The sequence below is a fragment of the Macrotis lagotis genome, chromosome 1 (assembly GCF_037893015.1).
Source record: "Macrotis lagotis isolate mMagLag1 chromosome 1, bilby.v1.9.chrom.fasta, whole genome shotgun sequence".
NCBI classification, from domain to species: Eukaryota; Metazoa; Chordata; class Mammalia; order Peramelemorphia; family Peramelidae; genus Macrotis; species Macrotis lagotis.
This window is the reverse complement of record NC_133658.1, coordinates 398,519,240-398,539,404: the sequence shown is the minus strand read 5'-3', so window position 1 is coordinate 398,539,404 and position 20,165 is coordinate 398,519,240. Positions and strand designations below refer to the sequence as shown.

Genomic DNA, 20,165 nt, shown 5'->3' with positions numbered 1-20,165 from the left:
TTCTCCTTCCCCTCAACCTGACCCCTCCTCTACTCCTCCCAATAAAATCTCTGCAATGCCTACTCCATAGTTAACAACTTGCTTTAATCTAAAACGTTTTCCTTTCCCACTCTCTTTATCTCACTGAAAGCTGACTCCTTTCTGATGACAAGATATCCCTATTCACACTTTCCCCCAGAGGTTGCATTTTAACTTGTACCCTGCATGGTTCATGGTGGTAGAGTGGGAATACTCTTTGCTCTCCATTACCACTTCCAGACTTTCCCTCTACCATCATTCACTGGGTAGCATTTCTCTTTGGTAGTTCATTTAATACACTTATCATTCTATCAAAATTCTGGTAGTTATTATTTATTAACCCCCAGGACATTCCTTTACCAAACAAGTTCAGGGCCTGATTCACTGTCTTTTTTTCTTCCCTAACTCCTACCCTCAAACTAGAGGACTTCATCAAGCACCCTAAGACTTACAGTTTCTCAACTTATACTTATTTCCGATTACAAGGGTTCTACTTCCATATTTATGAACATTGAAATTCTTTTTTTTAGGTTTTTTTTTCAAGGCAAATGGGGTTAAGTGGCTTTCCCAAGGCCACACAGCTAGGTAATTATTAAGTGTCTGAGGCTGGATTTGAACTCAGGTACTCCTGACTCCAGGGCTGGTGGTCTATCCACTGTGCCACCTAGCCCCCTCTATCATTCTATATTTAACTTTTTCTTCCTATGTTTAATCCTGTTCTTTTCTCCCACCGTAGTTTCAAACCCCTATACTCTTCAGTTCTTTTCTTAGGCTATCACCCCTATCCTGACTATGTTCTCCTCTTCTCTGATTTGATTTCTTGGTGTAATAGTTCAACTCTACATTGTCCTCTATAATCAAATTTCTTTCCCCCTTCTTCTCTCCAAGTATACCTTGCCAAGTCCCATTTTTGCATTGCCCTCATCATTTTGCTGCCTTCACTCCTATACATGTGTTAACAGTTGAAGAGAGCTAGAGAAAGTCACAAAAATGTGTTGTAATGGATCCCCCAAAATGCATTTTAACTTGGCTTTCACTGCAGCAAGGCATTTCTTTTACATCTTTCTAATTGATTCACTATTCAACTCACAACAGTGGCTTTTTCAAACCTTTTGATTCCTCCTTAAATCTCTCATGTACTCCCTGCCTCTCCCCTTTCAGCTAAGAACTTTGCCTCTTCCTCTTCACTAAAAAATTTAGTCCATTTACTTAACTTCTCTCTTCTCTCTACCTCTTCTCATTCAATTATCTTCCTCTATCAGCTTCTTCATCCATCTAACATAGAGATAAGCTTTTTCCTTGCCAAGGCGAACTCCTCAGCATGAACCCATCCTCTCTTCTCCAGTAGATTTCCCATATATCTCCCCTTCTCACTTACTAAATTTCAATCTTTCCTTATATGCTTCCTACAAACACACTATCTCTTCCCCTATCATCAGAAATCCCTCACTTGATTCATTCATTTATACTAGCTGTCTGCCTATATCTCTCTTTCCTACGTTTTGTGACTAAATTCATGAAAAAGTCCATCTGCAATCTGTTCCTTCACCTTTTCTCTATTCTCTCTTCTAAACCCTTTGCAATCTGACTTTGAACTTTCTCATAAATCTGAAATTGTTCTCTCAAAAATGATAAATGATCTCATAATTGTGAAGTCCAACAACTCTTTCTCAATCCTCATCCTTCTGGAACTCTCTGGAGATATCTCTTCTGGATAGTCGTTTCTCTATAGGCTTTATGACCCTGCTTTTTTCTAGTTCTACTCCTATTTCTCGCCTTTGCTAGATCTTTATCCAGACTATGCCTGTTAACTGCTCATGAAGAAGTTTGTTTAGATTCCTCTTCTTCTAGATAGGTTTTCTTGGTGATCTCATTAACTTCTATGGGTTTTATTATCATCTATATACAGATAATTCTTAGAACTATTTATACAGTCCTAATTTCTTTCCTGATCCCCAGTCTTGCATTACCAATTACCTATTTTTTGTTGTTGGATCATTTTTCAGTTGTGTCTGACTCTTCATGATCTGTTAACCAAAAAACAAAACAAACAAAAACCAATATAACCAATCCACGAGACATGTTCTGCAATTGGATTTATTACAAGAAAAATGAGCATCTATGCAGGTGCAAAGAGTTCACAATCCAAATAGAAGCTTGCATATATATGAGATTCCAGCAAAAATGAGAGAGGCATAGGAGGAGGAAAGGAGCAGTAGGAGTGAGAAAAGGACCAAATCCATCCTAACAGAAGGAATAATGTGATGATAAAAACAACATTCTTTTCCTTTGGGAACTGCTAGACCACGAAGATAGGATTATCTACTGTTGATCTACAAGGGCTACAGTACAAGCTGTTTCTCAGTCTTGTGGGCCTCTTTTGACTCCTAAAGGCACATAGGGACTCCATCTTGAAGTGCAAACAAGATATATCAGTTCAGGGTTGGGAGGGTCTTCCTTCTTGACATGTTTGAGATTTCTTGCATATTCTGGGTCCATTGTTTCTGAAAAATATGATAACTCAAAAGAACAAGTTTGTGGCACCCTTTAACATTCCATTTGGAATTTTCTCAGCAAGCATATTAGAGTGGTTTACTATTTCCTTCTCCAGCTCATTTTACAGATGAAGAAATGAAGATAAATGAGCTTAAGTGACTTGCCCAGGGTCATGCAGCTAGAAAGTATCTGAGACCAGGAAGATGTTTTGCTGACCAGGCTCAGTACTCTATCCACTTCATCCTAACTGCCAAATTGTCTATTAGACATTAGAAATGGATGCCCCAAAGATATCTCAAACTCACCTTATCTGACCAAAGAACACATTATATTTTCCCTTACTAAACCTTCCCCTTCTCTGAAATTCTCTATTTCTATTGAGAGTACTACCATCTTCCCAGTAATTCATGCAACAAAAAAGGTTTCATCGGGTGGCTAGGTGGTACAGTGGATAGAGCACCAGCCCTGCAATCAGGAGTACTTGAGTTCAAATCTGGCCTCAGACACTTAATAATTACCTAGCTGTGTGGCCTTGGGCAAGCCACTTAACCCCGTTGCCTTGCAAAAAAAACAAACAAACTAAAAAAAAGGTTTCATTCTCAATTTCTCACTTAGACTCATCCCACATATCCAAATTCTGTTGGTTCTGCTTTCATAACATCTCTCAGATAGTGCCCCTTCTCTCTACTCACATAGCTGCTTAGGGGTATGGGTTCTTATAACTTCACTCCCAGACTTTTGTAAGTAGCCTACTGTTTGTTTTCCTTGCCTTGTCTTTCTCCACCGTAGTCCATCCTCCACTTGGTTGTCAAAGTGATTTTCCTAAAGCTCAGGTCTGACTATGTCACCTCTCTACTCAATAAATGGTGGTGGCTTGCAATTATATACAGGATCAAATATAAAATCCTTTGTTTGGTTTTTAAAGCCCTTCACCACTTGTCTCCTTCCTAATTTTCTTCCATTCTCCTTACATATCAACCCACTCCATGTTTTCTGTGGCTCTGACTTTCCTACTGTTCGAACCAGACATTTCATCCATTTCCCAACTCTGCAACTTCATTGGCTGTCCACTGGGCCTGAAATGTTCTTCCTCCATCCTTCTACTTATTTTTTTTAGGTTTTTGCAAGGCAGTGGGGTTAAGTGACTTGCCCAAAGCCACACAGCTAGGTAATTATTAAGTGTCTGAAGTCGAATTTGAACTCAGGTCCTCCTGACTACAGGGCTGTTGCTTTATCCACTGCGCCACCTAGCAGCCCCCATCTTTCTACTTCTGGATTTCCCTCACTTCTTTCAAAACCCCACACTGTCCAAGAAACCTTTCCCAGAATTTCTTAATGCTGGTACCTTCCTTCTGGGATAATCTCCCATTTGCACTGTATATCTTGTAAATATATAGTGGTTTCCATGTTGTCTTTCCCATTGAATTGTGAGTTCCTTGAAGTCAGAGACTAAGTTTTTGCTTTTATTTTATTAACACTGTAATATGGAACATAGCAATTATTTAATAAAGGTTTATTGATGGACAGTCTACTCAACTATGTTGTTATGAGAATCAAATAAGAAAATGAATTAAGCAAGTGTTTTGAAATGTATCCTCCAAACAACATTTAGATAGAATCTTCTGACAAGAAACTTTAAAAACATGTTACCAAATTTCATTCTCAAAACAACCTTATGAAGTAGCTCATGTGAGCATTGTTATATCAAGTTGGCAGCTGAGGAAACGAGCTCTGAGATGTCAGTTAGCTAATAAATATTTATTAAGCACCTACTATGTGCCAAACACCATATTAAGAACCAAATGTCCAAATAAAAATAAAATACCATCTCTGTTCTCAAGGAACTCACAATCTGATGGGGGTAGACAATAAATAAACAATTATGAAGTGACTTGCCTGTGGTCACAAAGCCCCAGACAGAGTTGGAATGGGATTCTAAACCTGTAGACACCAAATCCAGGTTCATTCTATTTGGCAACACTGTAAACATCATGGTTTAAAAATATACCAAGCCTCTAGGGAAGACCAATGTCATGGATTTTTAGTCTTTACAAAAGTCCATTTGGATAACTTTGTCTTGAAAGAAGAGGGAACTCAGGAGATCTGCCTTGAGTTATGTGGATCCTCCAAGGGGCTGGAATGATGTTTTCATTTTTGTTTAGCTTTGTTTTCTGAAAAGTCGGCAGCAACTCTAATTAATACCATCAAAAGCATGACATTTAATTAACTCAATAACATGTTGAGCCTAGTGGTAACATATTTCAGCACCCAGCAGGTGGTGATGGGCTCTCCAGGGCCATTCAAAAGGACTGTGATTAGGTATAGGGAAGCCCTTCTTGGCTATTAATAACTCTTTCATCTCACTCTGCCCTGCAAAACATTTCCCTCCTCATACCCTTTGTCTCATATGCATACCCCAAGAACAGTAAGAGATTCATTAGCTGGAATAAGGACCCTGGATGTTTGCTGCTGTTTCCTGGGCTTGGAAGACATCTGGGAATAATTCTTAAATATCATAGGAACATTGGATCTCCAAGTGTCCTTGGAATTTAGAATGTTAGCTCTCCAAGTGACTTTAAATGTCAGACCTGAGCACCTAGAATATGAGACATGGAATTTCAGAACTTATAGGGACCTAAATGATTAATTAGTCCAACCTATTTTTTTATAGGTAAGGAAACTGAGAGGTGACTTGCCTGAGGTTGCATAGCTAATAAGTCCCTGAGATTAAATACCAACCCAGTTTTCTGACTCTTGAATAGAAGAGGATGTATTTTATCTGGATGGTCTATGATATGTTCTTTAATGGTTGATCTGGCTGCTTTCAGTCTCTTCTCTTTTTAATCCATCTTCTTACACAGGTATTCCCAAAGCACAGATCTGACCATGTCATTCCCCTACTTGAACATAATCATTGACTCCCTGCTGTCTTGGGGATCAAAGACAAAACCTTTCACTCACCTGGTATATAAAGTCCTCTATAATCTGACTCCCCTCCATCTTTCCAAATTTGTTCATTGTGTTCCTCTTCATGCACTCTATGGGTCACTCTTAACAGATGGTGCAGTGGATAGAGCACCAGCCTAGAGTCAACAGTTCCAGTTCAACTGACCTGCTTATTCTCATGGATGACATTCAATCTCTCACTCCTGTGCTTTTGCCCAGAAGGTGTCCCCTCCAAGTCTGGAAAGTGCTTTTTTCCCTATTTCTGCTTAGCAGAATCTCTAGCTTTTTTCAAAGTACAGATTAGATGCCTCCTTGTTCATGAGGCCTTTTCTGATTCCCAGCCCCAATGGTTTAAACTCTTTCACTTTTGAAGTTACTTTAATTTACTGTGTATTTACTTATCTGTGCACCTCTTCATAACACCACAGAAAAACATAAATCTCTTGAAGTCAGAGATGGGCTTGTTTTTTTATTTGTACTTCCATATTTTCAGCCCAGTGCCTTACCATTGGTAGGATCATAGGATCTTAGAAATAAGGGTGTATTTGAACCAGGTGGGATTAGAAAACTGATGGTTAAATTTTCAATGTAAGTATTTATATCTTAGAAATTTGCAAATCCTACAAATCAAGGCTTGGTTTATTGTTTTGTTGATTGTATAGATTTAGGAAAGTGAAGGAAGGACAAATAGGTGGTGTAGTTGATAGATACTTTCTAGCTGTGTGACTCTGGGTAAATCACTAATCCCAATTGTCTCTAAAAAGGAAAACAAAGAAAGTCAAGAAAAATTCTAATAATGCAAATTAAACTTCAAAGTATCATAGAGGTATATATGTATATATTTCTTTTCTGGACAGTTAGTTGCTAAGCACTTCCCAGAATACTACTGATTAGAGAACATCTGGTCCAATTCCTTCCCTCCCCCATTTTATAGTTGAAGAGAATGAGACCCATAGAGGTTAAGAAATAAGGTAGGCCCTTGATAAATATTTGTCAGATTGAATTGTTGACCTATAAGAGAATTAGGTGATCTGGATTCTGGCGCTGACTCTGCACTCTCCAAGATATAGAGGGGAAAATCTTTTTAAAGTATAATAAGATCTGAGTCAGAATCCAAGACTCATGGACTTAGAAGTGGAAGGAATTTTGAGATTTCCTAGTCTAACGCTATCATTTTACAGAGGAGTGAACTAAGGCCCAGAGAGATTAAAGCATCACACAAGCAGTGGGTAGAGCACTGACCTGAGGTCAAGAGAAGCTGAGTTCAAATCCAGCCTCAGAGACTTACTAGCTATGTGACCCTGGGCAAGTCACTTAACTTCTGTTTGCCTCAGTTTTCATCTGTAAAATGAACTGAAGAAGGAAATAGTAAATTTTGTCATCTTTGCCAAGAAAACCCCCAAAGGGGGTCACAAAGAATCAGAAACAATTGAAAATGACTAAACAGCAACAACAGTAAGTAACAGGATTGGGATTGGAGCCCAAATTCTCTGGGTCAAAAGAATTCTAAAAATAGTTGATTACCAGTTATACAGGGTTGTAATTAGAACATGTAGCTATATAGTATTAAGGGATTTAGAGCCAGAGATGCCTTTATTATACAGATGAAGAAACTGATTCCAAGAAAGTAAAATGACTAGTCCAGGATAACATAGAGAGATGAACAGGAACAAGATTTGAACCTAGGTGCTTGGACTCCAAAACCAGCATTCTTCTCATTATACCATGTGTTATATGCTGATGATTTTAGGATGCTTATTTCTGATGCTGGAAAGCAATAAAGAAATAAGCCATCACTTAGTTAATAAATCTCCTCTTCTCATAGTCCTTCCTTTACCTTGCCAGTAAACACTGCAATAAAACCAGAAAAGGACAGAAACAAACTCACTTGGGGCTCTCTGCAGACTAATTGGTTATTTAGCCATCCCTCTCATGTGCTTAGTGTGTGGACTTGAGTGCCCTCTGCTGGCAGATGACAAATATGCAGTCATGTTCACTGGGGCAGTCATCTACATTGGTCAGAGTTACCAAATGAATTATGGAATCATATAATCTAGAGTATTGGACAGATGGAAAAGAAGCCTTAAACAGAGAATCCTAGAAGTGGGAGGGACTTTAAAAATGTAGAACATAAGATGTCAGAGCTGGAAAGAGCCTTTGGAGGTCAATTAGATTCCAATCACTTGGTTTTACAGATGAGAAAACTGAGGCCCAGAGAGATGGAGAAGAGTGTTGCTGTGAAATAAAGTTGGTATTTGTCCTCAGATGACCTGGTTTTGAATTATAGTTGACAAATATTTATTTTCCTCTTTGGAACTCAGTTTCCTTTTTTTATAAAATGATGGGGCTAGATGACATGGCCCTTCTTGCTTTATGATTCTAGATGTTACTTTTTTCAAGGTCACACTACAAAGTAGTAGTGGAGTTGGGCTAGAGACTCTGGACTTTCAGGTCAAGGCTCTTTCTTCTACTCATAGACTTAAAATGAAATCTCATTTCTTTTGGATGAAACAAGGATGAAAAGGTGAGAATAATTCCAAAAAAGTTGAGAGGTGAGTTTTTCCCTATTCATGTTGTTCTTCCATCTAAATTCTCCCTTCCCCCCCTTATCCAACAACTCTCAAAACGAATCTATATAGTTCAAGAATATCAGAGAGGGAAAAAAACTTCAGAACAAAAAATCTTGAGAGGAAAGAAAACTTGGATTATCACAACTGAAATGTGACTGAGAACATAACACAGAGAATATAGACTATAGGTCCAAAAGGAATATTGAAACATGGAACACAGGATGTTAAAGTTTGAGAGGACTTTAGAGTTCATCTATTCTATCACTTCTTAATTTAGAGATGAAGAAACTAAAGCTCAGAGAAGTTTTTTAAAGTCACAAAAGTTAGAGGCAGAAGAAGCCCTAGAATCCAGACTGCCTGGCTCCCAAACCAGGTTGTTCACTCTTCTATTTTTATTGATTTGCTTATTAAGTTTGTCAGTTGTGTGTGTTTGTTTCTAGGTCTCCCTAGGTTTCTATATTTGATCTGATGACCTGCTATAGACACAGACCCATTCTACAGTGGCTTTCTGAGATCCAAGAATTGGCATATGCAGGAAGGCTATATGCATGCACCTGACCTAAATAAACTGAGATATCCCTAGTTACCATTAGGCTTGCCCAAATTGCTCTCCAAGTGTCTTCTGAGAAATCAACAGGAATAGTAAGAAATATCCATAGAGACTCACAAAGGTAAGACTCAGATCAGCATTCATGAGGCAATGTGTGGGTTAGGACCAGAAAGGACGAGACAGGCTAATCTCATTATTCTCTCTGGATTTCTGCCCCCTTGGATATGGATCCTTAGGTCTAAGATTTAGCTATTGTCATGGTCATCACAGGAGAACACTACCAGCTGGACACACCATAGAATCTTACATCACTAAATCTCAGTTAGGAAGACCTTATTCATCATATAATCCCAACAAAACCTGCACAGGTACCTCACCAATTGGTGGCCCCTTTACCCTTGACTAGCTTCAGTAATTTCCATTTTCACTTTTGGGCAGTACAAATGATTAGTCAACAAATCAATATGTATTTATTAAGTGCTTCAGGTACAGTGCTAAATGCAGGTAACTCAAATATAAGTAAAAAAAAGAAAGATATTCTCTGCTCTTAAGGGGGATTACATTCTAATGGGAGTAAACAACATATAAAAGGGAGATGCAAAGCTAATATGGTTGTGGGAAAGAGAGATTACCTGCTTAGGGATATAGGGCAAAGTCTGGAAAATGAAAGATGCTCTTTTGGGCCATTTCTCAAAATAGTTTCTAGGAAGAATTCCCCATTGGGAGACAGGAGACTCTTAGGTAGAAAGAGTTGACTAAATCATGGTGATGAATTCAGAGAAACCTTTTTTTACATTGGGCTGAAATTTACTTCTTATTCTTATAGATTTGTAAGTTCCTTGAGGGCAGGAACTATCTTTTTGAATCTCTAGCATTTAGCATATAGTAGGGGTGATTGATTTTTCAGTTACTTCTAGTTTAGACTTTTGAGCCCAAGCAAAATAATTCTAATCCACGTTCCCTATGATAATGCTTTAAATATTTGAAGACAGCTCTTATATCTTGCTTTATCTTCTCTTCTCCTGCCTAAAAGGCCCTACTTCCTTTTAATTGATTCGCCTATGAAGTTACTTTCCCTCTCATTCTCTGAATTATCATCCTTTTTTATTTCTTCTAATATGTGGTCTCAAAAACTGAAAGAAGTCCTCTAGATATGATCTGACTAGGATAGATTACAATAGGACTACTTCCTTCCTCCCTCTCGATAGCAAATTTCTAATGTTGCTACTCTCAGGTGATCCAGGGATTGAGGAGGAAACCCTGGGGAAAGTCCATTGCAAGAATCTATATGTAGTCATTGGAAGCAATAGCCTAGCCAACACTGAAGCCAGGTTGCAAAACAGAGAGTTTGGCTTTCCTTAAATTTACTGACCAATGGGTAGTCTGGTATATTTGGAGGTGACTTCCTTAGCTTTTTGAGGAGGATGTGGCTGTTCTTTCACATACCCCAATATTTGTTTCCCTGGTACAACTAAAAAATTATTTCTAATGTGCCACAGGGCAAAGAATGAGGGAACTGGAATCAGAAGACCTGAATAGAATCCTTGCTCTAATACTCACCTAGAACAACAATTAGTTAGCCAGATACCATTAAGCAAAGCAACAGGTACAAGAGACTTTTGTTAATCGCTGTCCTTTATCTTGCCCTCATGGTTGGTTTGCCTTGAGTTCCTTGCTCTTAGAAGAAAGAAAAATTAAATAAATAAAAGTTTATCAAGTATCCAAAATATTTTCTCATTTGGGCCTCACAACAACCATGGGAGTTAGGTTTTACATTTTACAGATGAGCAAACTGAGGTAAACAGCAGTTGAAGCAAACAAAAGTCATTTCCAGGATCACACAATTAGGAAGAATCTGAGGCTATATTTGAATACAGATCTTCCAGCATCTAGGCCACCTAAATTATCTCAAAGGTATTTGGGCTTTCCTATCTCCTCTAAAGGGGAACTAGGATCTTCATTGCTTCAATTCCATTCCAACCTCAGGTTCTTGAGTAACGTTTATTGTTGTATAAGGTGTCCTTGCCAGCAAAGGGGGGGTTGTAGGAGGAAATAAAAAAGTGCAAACAGAGTGCAAACATGAATCAGGTATGGCAAAGCAAATTTTGCTAATTAGAAATCATAGAATGATTTCAATCAGGTGAGAGGCTATTTTTCAAGTCTTATTAGGGCTTATTAGCTATTTATTGAACCTCTACTACCCAATTATTGCCAGGGTTTCCCTCCTCCTTTCCCCTTCTTTCTAGCACTTCCCTCTTTTCTTTTCCCTTCTCTTAGCTTGTTTCGTCCCCCATCTCTTCTCTTCTCACACATACTCTCTCTCACTTTTTCATCTTCTTTCCTCTCCCTCTTTTTCTCTTCCCCCTCTCCCCCCCTCTCTACCTCCCTTTCCCTCTCCCTCTTCTCTCCATTTCTGTCTCTGTTTCTGTCTCTTTGTCTCTGTCTCTCTTCCTTCTCACCCCATACCCCACCCTCTTCCTACTGCTCTCTCCCTCTCCCCCTCTCTCCCCTAAATTCTCTCTTTTGTCCAACCTGCCTTGGTGGCTGTTTCTGCCACAACTTCTCCAAGCAGCCAATGCCCTGATGTCTGGGAAGGGGAAGTTGCTAGAAGCCTTCTAAGATCTCACAAGATTCTCTACAAGGAAGGAGGCACTAACAGAAAGCGATGCCTTCCTAGACATAGCCTTGCCCAGGAAGCCATGACCTTCCTGCTTGTAGCCTGGTGAGAACTCTGAAGTTTGACCTTACACTTTAAGGTTGAGCACGTGAAGAATTCTGAGTGATGGAGATCACTCTTAGTGAATCCCTGAGTTCTGGCTCAACAACTAACTAAAAACATTCTCATGACTGACAAGAACCACTCACAAGCTATTTTTTCTGCTCTAAATTGGGAAAGGGGAAAGGCCCTATTCTCCAGCAAACTCAAGGGGATATTACAATGATCGTCACCTTGACCCAGTCATTTCAGGCTCTTGAGCTTTGGTGTCTCTTCTAAAAAATGGGCATAATTATGCTGCACGACCTCCCTGTGGTGAGTTCTTTTGTACACAGCATTAAAGCACTACTGAAATGGAAGGCATTGTTGTTACCCTGTCGATGAGGAGGTTATCGGGAACTGGCAATAACACCAGCGGGGTCCCAGGAGGAAGCGGGGGGCGCCCGGGAGTCTGTGCGTATTTGCGGCTCCCTTCCCGTTCCTCTCCTCTCCCCCCCACCCCCACAGTGGGGGTGGCCAGGACCCAGAACGCTGCAGTCCTGTGCTCAGTATTCAGATCAGCCCACCCATTGTCGTCAAGGCGCCCCGAGAGGCTTCCAGGGGTGTCAGAGTGAAAAACGAGCCGCGCAGTCACGGTTGGCCAAGCAGCGGGGGCTGTTTGACTCCAGATCCAGGGCTCATCTTCGGGCTGGTCCTGTTTGCAGGAACCTCTTCATCTGGGTGAAAAGGAGAGGAGTCAGGGGGAGACTAGGGATGAAAGGAATGGGAAAGGGAGGTAGACCATCATAGGATTCACAGCCGGAAGGGACCTGAGAAAGATACTGAGGCTCAGGCATTTGGCCAAGGTCAACCAGAGACGTAGCAGAACTGGCAACCGCATCCATGTACCCTCTGACTAAAGTGGGATTACGCCGAGACCAGGATGGTGAGAGGAGACTCCAGAGATCTATCTGGTCTTTGATTTCTGCTCCATGATTTGCTCCCATATGCATGCTCTGTCTCCTCCCAGAGCCAGGCAGGGTGCTCCAAGTCCCCCTTGGGCATTGTGGGAAGAAGCTACTGTAAATGATGATAGCTTATATTTTCTAGGGAAGGGAAGGGAACACGCATATAAATAAGACTTCTCCTATGCCAATCGCCTCAATTTCCTCATTTGTAAAATAAACTATAGAGAAGGAAATGGCAAACCACTCCAGTTTCTTTGCTAAGAAAACCCCAAGAGAGGTCAAATGTGCCAATCGCTGTGCTAAATGCTTTACAAATATTTTCTCATTTGATCTTCACAACTACCCTGAAAGGTAGGAGCAGTTATTATACTCATTTTACAGTTGAGGAAACTGAGGTAGACAGCGTTTCAGTGATTTGCCCAATTTACTAGTTACACAACTAGTAAATATCCACAGCCCAATTTTAAGTCAGGTCTTCCTGATCCTAGACCCATTGCTCTATCCCCTGCATCAGGTAGCTATCCCAGTTTTCTAAATTAACTCACCTCTCTTCTGTTGCCTCATTGTGGTTCCTGGATTTTCAAAGGTTATATTCATGTAATTTAAGATCTGGTAGTTTCAGTATGCTGAAAAGGTTTTTAATCTAAGCCTGGGAAAGATTTTCTGGTATTGGAGGATTAGTCCAGCATGGGGGAACTCCTCAACAGGAGTTAACTATCAGGGGATAAATCTTTTGGACCACAGCAAATTATGAAACTATCTACTAAGGTCTAGATGGATTAAACTAATTACTAGGCAATTAGGGGTACAGTGGTTGGCTTGCTAGATCTTGAACCAGGAGGACCAAAATTCACATCTGTCCTCTGCCTCAATTTTCTCTTCTGTGAAGTGAAGATAATAATGGCATTTGTTTCCCAGAATCAAATGAAGCAATATTTTAAAAATACTTAACACCATGCCTGGCTCATGGGCAGGTATTATATAAATGCTATGTATTATCACTGTCATCATAATCATTACTATTTATGTTAATGGACATTGAAGAAATCTAATGCAGATCCGTGACTTGGATTACTGAGTTTTTGTGGTTAAAACATTATTTCCTTGTAAGGTTACCTCTCTAAATTTAGCTAGGCTCATCCTTGGACAGAAAACACAAAGACTGTCAACTGGTACTGGAAGCCTTTCCATATCAGCAATCACTATGAGACCATCAGTTCTTGACCATTGTTAGGGCACCTGAAGATGTCATTGGGAGGTTTCTCTCCATTCTGGGTACATATCGCATTTTCTTACCCAGCAAAGGATGAAATTTGGAACATAAACACATCTGGGAAAGGTTGCCCAGAATAGATAGATTATTCAACAGGTTTATTTGGTATTTGCTAAGAGGCCCCCCAAGAGAACCAGAAGTGATATGGTAAGGTTATGTCCCTCCCCTCCTGGGTTAGAAAATTTTCCTTTTTTTTAACTGCATGGGGCTGATGCAGAGTGAGAGAGTGAAAATCAGAGTGCAACGTCCTTTCTTTCCTTTTGTCTTGTCCTAGATCCTGGATCCATTTACCTGAACATCCTGAAGAAGTGATCGACTATTGAGGCACTGCAATGAAATTTGTAGGGGAATAAAGTCCTTCCATAAAATTTTTTAGTACCACGACTACAAGAGAAGGTGATAGGAAAATCTGTAAAGTCTAAGGTTGCAGAGAGGCGAATTAAAAAACATCAGGAAAAACTTTCTAAAGTTTGAGCTATCAAAAATGGGTAGGGCTGTCTTAGGAGGTAGTGGTTCTCTCCTGGACTGAGGATTTTAAGCAAAAGCTGAATGACCCCTTGTTGAATATGTCATAGAGGTTATTCTCATTAAGGTGTTGTTGAACTAGGGGATCATTTTAAACTCTTCCAACTTTTAGATGCTGGGATCCTGTCACTTTCATTTCCTTGTCCCCATGAAATATACCTAGCTATTTTTCTATCTTAAAATCTTCAAAGTCTCAAAAACAGCTTATTCAAAAAACAAGACAATAATTCTATTTTTCTATTTGTAGTACAGTATTTGACATTATAGAAAAAGAAATTCTGTACCATGGAAGGCTGGATTTCAAGGAAGAAGTCTTATAAGTTCTATATTTGAAAATTTTTTTGCTATATGAGTAAATCATTTTTTTCCTTCCTTCTAGGTTTCAATTGCTTACAGAGAGTTCCAAAGGTCTTCATGCAATTTTAAGTTTTAATAGCTTAGTATTTTTAAAATTTTTAATACTTAGTGCATTAAAGCCTGCATTAAGACTTTTGGGACATGCTATGTTCAATAGGAATAAAATTACCTTCATTCCCAATCTTAAATGGTTCTTGTGATGATCAAATAAGATAATGACTTCAGAGACATTATATAGAAGACCTTTATTGATAATTTATCATGTCTTTTCTAAGACATTAATGTCTATGATGTTATGACTCTTGAACTCTATGAAATGCCATTCTACATTAAATATTATAACATCATAGACATAGATATTATGCCTTTTATACATTAGAAAAGATGACAAATTATCAGGAAAAGCTTTTAATCTAGATGCTAAGGTATCCCAGAGATCTTTAATTTGCCAAAGGAAGAACCAAGTGCCTCATCGTCCTGGTTTCAGAGGAAAGATTTCTGGATTTAGAGCCAGAGGGTATGTTTGTGTCTGCATGCATTGCATGCATGCATGCATGTGTGTGTGTGTGTGTGTGTATGTGTGTGTATTTGACCCCTGATTATTCTAATTGCTTGTATGACCAAGTGTCAATTATTTTTTTTCTCCCTATGCCTAAAGTTCCTCCTCTGTAAAGTGAAAGATTTGGATGGTCTTAAAGTTCTCTTTCAATTCTAAATTTTGTGATTATAAAATGAACCTAAAGTGTAAATGACTGATTGATTGTCTCTTTACCGAGAGCAGGATCTAAGGGAGGAGAAAGAGCATCTGAAAGAGCTAGTGGAGGGGTATGAAAGGGAACAGAAAGGAAAAAGGAGTAGAGAATTCTTAGTGAGTTTTGGTTTCTTTTAGTACTGGATTATGGCCAATCCAGGACATCACTGAGTTGATATTAGGCAGGGCAGGAATCTAGTAGCTCTTGATAGCTTTCTATGTTCTTTGTAGCATTCTAGATTTGGATCTCAAAGGAACAGTTGGATCATAGCCACTAGAACTGAGAGTCTTTCATGTCCCAAACACTTTGCTAAAAGATGGGGCTACAAAAGGGAAAAAAAAAAAACGGCAACAGTCCCTGCTCTCAAGGAGTTCATAGGGGAAACAACATGTAAGCAACTATGTATAAACAATTCTACAGGGTAAATTGGTGTAATCTTAGAAGGAAGACTTTAGCAATAGACTTTAGTATTCCTGTAGATTTTGTAGAAGATTGGATTTTACTATGTTCTTCAGGAAACCTTTCTAAATTTTCCATTAATTCTAGTGCCATCCTTTTGATGATACCAATTTAACTGGAATTTGAAGGAGCTCAGGAGGTGAAGGTTAGGAAGGAGAGGGTCATATGGGATATACAACTAAATTCTACCAAGTGGAGAGATGGAATGTTTAATCTGAGGAACTATAATGAGAAAAGTATCAGTGAATCATATAGTACATAGAAGGTAATAAGATATAAGCATACTGGATGGTAGAAAGGGATCATGATGGTTATGAAAGGACTTTAAAAGTCAAATAGATTTAATATTTGATTCTAGGGTTAATTGGAAACCATGGGATTTTTCTTTAATGGGTTTAGGAAACCTACTTTATCAGTTGAGCAGAGGGTGACCTAGAGTAGGGAGCAATAGAGAGATCAATCATCAAAGTATTACAATAATTCTAGAGTAAGGTGATGAGGGTCTGAACTGTGGTGGTGGCAGTGTCAGAGAAGAGAAAGAGTCATGAATAGAAATGCTGTGGAGGCAATAGGCCTTGACAGTGTGTTGATATGAGTGCTGGGGGAGTAAAGAGTAAGAATGAGGAGTTGAAGATGATAGAAGAGAGGATTTTGGGGGGAAAAAGATGAAGCCAATTTTGGGCATGTTGAGTTTAATGTTGCTGTTCATCCTTTGCTTTTGAAGATTACTAAATACATAACAAATTAAATTTAAATGAAGCACAGTTGTATAAAGTTGTCAGACTCACTCTCTCAGAGTCATTGAAATTTAGTGACAAGACAAAAATCACTACCAAAATGTAGTGGATAACCCTGGCATCTTTGATGTCCGACTAAGGGCTCCACAGTGCTACTTCAGCCTCTTTCATGGCCATTGGAACACATTGCTCCCATCTGCCCATTCCATTAAGGAAAATCTTCATATACTAGATAAATGTTCAATAAATGATTGGCTCTTGCCCATGCATTTAAAATGTCTGTGGGACATCCATTTCAAGGTATTCAATGAGCAGTTGGAGACTGAAAGCCAAGAGAGAAATTAGTCCTGGATATATAGATCTGATTAACTGCATAGTGATGATGATTGAATTCATGGAAGTTAATGAGATCCCCAAGAAAAATAATATAGAGGGAGATGGGAACCTAAAATAAAGCCTTAAAGGACAATCATGGATAGTAGGTGTAATCTAGATGAAGATCCAGCAAAAGCAACTGAAAAGGAGCCATCAGACATTAGGAAGAAAACCAGAAGAAGGGTATGACACAGAAACCTAGAGAAGATGGCATCAAAGAGATGAGGGTGAACAACAGTTTCACAGTCCACAAGAAGGTTGAAGATGGAGGAAAGAACTTTAGATTGGGGAATTATGAGATCACTGATAACTTTGGATTTAGCAGTTTTAGTTAAATGATGATTCAGAATTCAGACTGAGGGGGATTAAGAAAAGAGAGGAAAGAAAATGGAGGTACCAACTGTAGATGACCTTTTTTTTGTTTAGGTTTTTTGGTAAGGCAAATGGGGTTAAGTGGCTTGCCCAAGGTCACCACAACTAGGTAATTATTAAGTGTCTGAGACCGAATTTGAACCCAGGCACTTCTGAGACTCCAGGGCCAGTGCTTTATCCACTGTGCCACCTAGCCACCCCTGTAGATGACCTTCTTAAGGGTTTTCACCATGAAAAAGAGGAAATATAAACAGTAGCTAGTGAGAATGGATGGATGAAATGAGAATTTTTTGATGATAAGGGAAACATGGGCATGTTTGAGGTAGCTAAGTAGTACGGAGGATAGAAAGCTAGTCTTAGAGTCAGAGAGTTCTCATTTTAGTTGGATCTTCATGTCCCATTTGGGATTTTTTTTTTTAGTAAAGATAATAGAGTGGATTTTTATTTCCTTCTTCAGATAATTTTTTAATTTTTTTTTTTTTTTTGGTTTTTGCAAGGCATTGAGGTTAAGTGACTTGCCCAAGTTCACATAGCTAAGTAAGTATTAAGTGTCTGAGGTGGGATTTGAACTCAGTCTTCTTGACTCCAGGACTGGTGCTCTATCCACTGTGCCATCTAGCTGCCCCTAGATTATGGTCATTTGCTAGCTATGTGATTCTGGACAAGTCACTTAATCCCTTTCTGCCTCAGTTTTCTGAAATGTAAGAAGGAAATAACAATACCTATCTCCCAGACTTCTTGTAATGATCAAATGAAATAATATTTGTAAAGCTTTTAACAGTGTCTGTTATATAATAGCAACTTAGCAAATACTGGTTTTCTCTTTTCCTTTACAGGTAGAAGGGAAGGTGCCAATAGAAAGGGAAAGATTGAAGATTAGTGAGAGAATGGGTATGATAAAGACAGCAATTTGCTGAAAAAGACAAGATAGAATGGCATCATTTGTGGATATGGAAGGGTTTGTCTTGTCAAAAAGAGCCACCTCTTCTTGTGAAACAGGAGTGAAAAAGGAACTAGTCAGGGAAACCATCTGATTGATGTGGGAAGTATAGGAGGTGGGAAGAGGGAGCTCTTTGTGAATGGCCTCATTTTTTTACCCCGGTGGCTATGAGGCATGGTTCTCAGCTGAGATACTGGGGGATAGAATCCCATGGGAAATCTAAGGAGAGATGAAAAGATTTAGAGTGAGTTGACTCATTTAGGGAGGGATAAAAGCTTGTCCTCTTGCACTGAGGGCCCAGCTGAGATTATATTGCATAAATTTGTAGTGGACTTAATCAGTTTTGTGATTTTTTTCTGTTTTCTTTCAGTGGGAAGAAAGTAGATGATGGGAGTAATATAAGGCAGAAACTGGTCAGGGAAAGATCAGTGAAAGGATAAAAGGTAAGGGATTCCAGAGAGGAGGACCCTATAGTGTTAACTGGCTCACCAAGGAATCAAGAGATGCAAGAGAGGAAGATGGCCTGGGAAAAGAATAGAAAGGTATAGGGATATTGGAAGATACAGAGAAATGGAACAACAGGATAAGAGTTGCAAAGGCAGAGGGAGAGGTGAAATTATAACAGATTATGATAAGGTAAATCATAAATATGTAAGGGGAATATTTGTGAGGGATGACAAGATCAAAGGTGATGGCCTTTGTGGGAAGCTGAGGTGGAGTTTCCTCATGAGAAATGAACAAGTTGAGGAACTAGGAGGCTAGGGGATTTAGGAAAGTTTCAATTCATGTTGAAATCTTCTAGTATGAAGGCAGGAGTTAGGGAGAAAAGAAAAATTGAACCAGGAATGAAATTTGTTGAGATAAAAGGAGTGTCCTGAAGATAACAGTAAGCAGAATTTTGATAGATAGGTAAATTTATATTGAACAAACATCAAAGGAGGAGATGCAATTGAGTAATGGTGGTAAAGGCAGAGCCTGGAAGTGGCAATGAAGAGCAAGGGGAATTCCAGTTCCACCCCCCCCACCTTGACCAGTGAGCCAGAAGACATGAGTGAAGTGCTAGAAAGGGTGACCAGGAATTACTTGTAAAAGGGAGTCAGTTCTTAGTGAATGCAAGAAGTTGGAAGATATGAGAAAGGGAAAAGTTTAAGATGAAAGTGTGTTTGTTATCTGTAGAACTGGCACAGTGAGACATTGGGAGAGGGGGAAAAAAACAAGGGAATAGACAATGGTGGGTGGAGAATGAGGTTTGGATACAGATAACTAATGTTTGTCTTTCATTATTAAAGAAGAACCTGACATCAAGAAGATAATGCCATGACAAATACATGAACTGGATTAGAGCAAGGAGGGGTTGTGCTAAGACTACCAGCCTCACTTTCTCCTCTGGAACCATCTGGATCCAGTGGCCAGATATGATTCAGGCTGGTTGGAGGTGACTCTGGATTGGAGTCAATCAGGGTCAAGTGACTTGCCCAAGGTTGCACAGCAGCAAGTCAAATGTCTGAGGCTGGATTTGAACTCTCCTCCTCTTGACTCCAAGCCCAGTACTCTATCCACTGGGGCACATCTTCCCAATTCTTTGCAAGGTGATTTCAACCAAAAAATATTCATTATCACCCCTCAAATAGAATTAATTTCCTGAGGTAAAGATTTTAAAGTTAATTCACCAGACTGGACTCCCCTTTGCCAAGTGTTGGCATTGTATGTCTAAGAACATAGGCTCCTTAGGCACTTGGTTTTTCTTGAAACTCCCTCATTGCTGGTTCAGGGTATCTGTCCATACTTATTTCATGCTTCCTCTTTCAGATGCCCAATACTTCAGTTAAACCAGACCATTTGATGTGGTCCATTTTCATACTTTTGTCCCCATGCTTGGAATAGATTTCCTCATTAAACTATCTACTTCTGTTGAAATATCTCCCTTTCTTCCTTGTCTCTTCCATTAGATTAGAGCTCTTTGAGGGTAGGTTCTATTTTTGCTTTTCTTTGTATCCTAAATGCTTGCTAGCTTTTTTCAAAGCCTAGTTTCCTTCAGGAAGTCTTCTTCCCTCCAATGCACATCCCCCACGCCCCTTTTTGATTCTATATTTACAGGGGAGATTCTTAACCTTTCTGTGAACTTGTTTAAA

General features: G+C 39.3%; 2 long non-coding RNA genes across 3 annotated transcripts in view; one reads left to right on the top strand and one right to left on the bottom strand.

Annotated features, from left to right (window-relative positions):
- The window catches only part of LOC141518372 (uncharacterized), a 51,027-nt gene extending 37,120 nt beyond the window's left edge, over window positions 1–13,907 (top strand). For both annotated transcript variants that reach the window (XR_012477175.1, XR_012477169.1), the window contains one exon: window positions 13,791–13,907. This is a non-coding gene — a long non-coding RNA (uncharacterized LOC141518372). The remainder of the gene's footprint in view (window positions 1–13,790) is intronic.
- Window positions 2,202–20,165, bottom strand: part of LOC141518379 (uncharacterized) — a 77,907-nt gene continuing 59,943 nt past the window's right edge. Inside the window, exon 4 of the long non-coding RNA XR_012477177.1 lies at window positions 2,202–2,522. This is a non-coding gene — a long non-coding RNA (uncharacterized LOC141518379). The remainder of the gene's footprint in view (window positions 2,523–20,165) is intronic.